Here is a 3,364-nt window from a genome sequence, read left to right as displayed (position 1 = left end):
AAAAATGTCCTTGAAAACCAAGGACCGGGGCTAACCGAGTGCCTCGTCGTGTTCTTTTTGCCCCCCCCCCTTCCTTTCCACCGCCCTTTCCCCCGCTCGCGCCCCGTTTCTCGCGGTGCTCACTGTTTGCGTGAAACGTCAATATCTCACGCAAATATTTGTAGCCCTGCAAAACGCCGGTGCCGTCGCCACGTCGTGTCGCATTGCTTTTTCTCGAGGACATCGCCGTCGTCGCCACCCTCGTCGTTGTCGTGGAGCCCCCCATACTATCCTAGTGGCCCATAGACGACCTTTCAGACTTATTGAAGAAGAGTGGAGACTTGGTGGGCGCAACCTCCGGAGCGGCTCTTGAGACGCTGCCGACGCAGCCCGGCGCGATACCTCGAGAGAGGGCTGAAAATAACCTCCGCCCGCCGCCATCGACTTTGTTTTCCTAGCGCGACATTCGCCGCCGCAATTTGTTCGGGAGCAAGTCCTTGCAGCCCATCATCGTGCTCGTCGTCGTGGCTGCGGTCGCTCCGGTGACTCTCCCGACAGTCTCTCTCGCTCTCTTGCTCTCTCACTCGCCCTCACCCTCACTCCTCTGCCCCGCCTCCGAGAGGATAGGGACGACCGCCGCCGACCCGCCCGGGGCGTGTTTGGTTGGTCAGCCCCTCCGCCGTCCCCCCTGCCCCCCGCCTCTGCCCCCAAAGATTGCGCGCGCCACGCCGCCTCCAATGAGAAGCCGAACAAATACCGCCGCCATCCTTTTGATGCTTTTTCGAACGTTTTCTTTGGCCCCTCCGGGATTGAGGCCCTGGTCCTGGTCGGTCCAAAGAAGGGGGCAAGAGGAACGGAGGGAGAAGAAGGGGGGTTGGGGCGTCCCGAGGGAGGGATGAGGGGGATCGGGACCTCTTCCGGGACGCGAGGCCGAGGCACACTCTGTGCAGCTGCTGGCCCTGCTGCTCGTCGGCCGGGAGCGCCTGGCAGGGCGGGCAGGCCCGGCCGACGCGCCGGTCCGACGGGCTTGCCTACCTGCACGGCGCTAGCCCCGCCAGCGCACCGCCCGCGCCCCGGCTCGACCGCGGCGCGAGAATAACATGATTTATGCCGCTTCTGGTTTGACAAACTGGGGGTCAGATAAGGTTCGGGGAGGGAGAGGGCGCGGGCAGTGCAGCCGTGGAGGGTAGGCGTGCCCTCGGAAAAATGGTAGCGAAAGCGAGGGGCGCGAGGGAGGGGCACGCCGCCGTCATCGTCGTTATGTGGATCAGTAAACAGCGGCTGCACGTTTCGCCTTTGATTCGTGCGGGGGCGGGCGACAGCCGATGGTATCAATCGGAGGGCGAGCCGAGCTGGAGGAGGGAACTTAGCCGCAGCCCCCGCCGTTGGGGGGGATCTGCCCGCCCCGCCCGGGGTGATAGGAGGGGGAGGGGGGGAGGGGGCGGGCCGGGACCAGCGCGTGACCGTGGGCGATAAGGCCACCGCGAGAGGTGCCCGGACGGATTGAATTTTTAGGTATTGCCGGACCCGTTCCTCTCCCACACTCCATGTACCTCTCTCTCTCTCTCTCTCTCTCTCTCTCTCTCTCTCTCTCTCTCTCTCTCCTCTCTCTTTTACTCTACCCCCTCCCAAACTCCTGCTTGCCTCTCCCCCTCCCCTACAGCCACTTTGCTTCCTTCCTACGCATTTACGGTTTCCCTTCGCCCAAAACTACTTCGGAAAAAGATAAACATCTTGCTGGGTCCGACAGACTACAAAAGTAGAACTTTTTATTTTGATTACAGAACACTGCCTTTACAACATCACACGAACCGTATCTTTCATATCCAGTTTTTTCCTCTCTCACACGATAACCATCACTTGCAGGGCAGAGCGCGGTCAAATAAGCCGCGTGCCGCGTGGCAACATCCCTTCCATTTCTCAGCTCTATTTCCCCAATTTGCGCTTCTTTTTCTCGTTCCCTTTCTCTTCATCCATCCCACCAAGACGACCGACGCCCGGCCTGCTGCGCGTGTTTGCCGTCGGCGACGAGAGCCCCGCGGGAGAAGGGGGACCAGTGTGCGGTGTCGTGAGCGAACGATGATAATTCGAGTTAAGAAAAAAATAAACAGGAAGGAAAAGTCGCGCGTAAAGCCCAATGGGGACGACAAAAGTCTCGCTCTCTCGGCTCGAGTCGGCACTATTACCGGCCCTTCATAAAACACACATTTTTGCACCTGCCAATTAGTAAAGCCGCGTTGCGTTTCGAGTCGTCTACGCCTTATCCCACGGGAGACGAGAATTGGCGCCTCTTTCGAGGTATAGCCGCAGAGTTATTTTGCTCCCCATTTTTCTCTTTTCTTTTTTTTTCATATTTTTATCACGACATTTTTCCGCTCGTCGTAGTCTGGGCTCTTAGTGGCTCGTCACCTCTCTGTGCCCCGCCACACACTCTGTCGTGTTCACTCTCGATTTAATCGTCCCTATAAACTTAACTCGCCTCCAGTCCTCCTCCGCCTGCTGCTGAGCTGCTGCTGCTGCTGTTGCTACTGGGCCGTGTTGTTGGCGTCATTGGGCCTCATCGGGGCCGTAAAGTGAAGCGCCCGCGGAGAGGCAGGCGCCAGCGACAGGCGGCCGTGCACAAGCGCGGGGAGAGCTGTATACGCGGCCTGGATCGATTCTAATTATCGCGTGTGTGAATGTCGTTACACTTTTCGCAGTGTAAATTACCGTTCTCACGCTTGTAAGTAAGTTTTACAGACTGAATTTTCTAGTTTTGCACTTTTTTATCCTCAAGTGTTTGGAATCGAGGTTGATGGAATTTTTCACACATGTGAAAAGTGTGCGACATTTGGGTTTCTAAGAACAATTTGCAGAAAAAGAGCTGCTCTCTGATATTTCCTCATCCTACACCCAGAAAAATCGCTTTTTGTTTCAAGTAAATTTTTCCTTGTTTCAAGTGCACGCTGACACAAGATCAAATTTACTCTTGAAACAAGCTGATATTTTCTTTCGAATAAGAGAAAAATCTTATTCCGAAGACAATATTGCCTTGTTTCAATGGTGAATTTCATCTTGTCAGCTTGCACTTGAAACAAGAAACTATTTTTCTGTTGCACATGTGCAGGACCTCCTCGACCTTACAACCCGTGTGGAATGGATCCGGATAAAAATCGGGTAAATTTGGTGTTTTCAGAACACCAAATTGATACTAAATGTACACGATATATACACCATAAATATACACCATATGTACCCCAAATATACCCCAAATGCATTTGGTGTAGATATGGTGTACTTTCGTTCTTTTTATGGTGGTGAAAGTGGTCGTTTTAACACCATAAATACACCATATTTATCCGAAAGGCTGAGGCGTCCGAAAAGGTGAAAACAACAGCGCCGGCGA

General features: G+C 54.7%; 1 protein-coding gene across 1 annotated transcript in view; it reads left to right on the top strand.

Annotated features, from left to right (window-relative positions):
- LOC113202143 (uncharacterized) overlaps nt 1-3,364 on the top strand; it is a gene marked incomplete in the record, with an annotated part of 185,817 nt that overhangs the window by 143,908 nt on the left and 38,545 nt on the right.

The sequence above is a fragment of the Frankliniella occidentalis genome, unplaced genomic scaffold (genome assembly GCF_000697945.3).
Source record: "Frankliniella occidentalis isolate FOCC.00 unplaced genomic scaffold, Focc_3.1 Scaffold4, whole genome shotgun sequence".
Lineage (NCBI taxonomy): Eukaryota > Metazoa > Arthropoda > Insecta > Thysanoptera > Thripidae > Frankliniella > Frankliniella occidentalis.
This window is presented reverse-complemented; position numbering and strand designations above follow the sequence as displayed.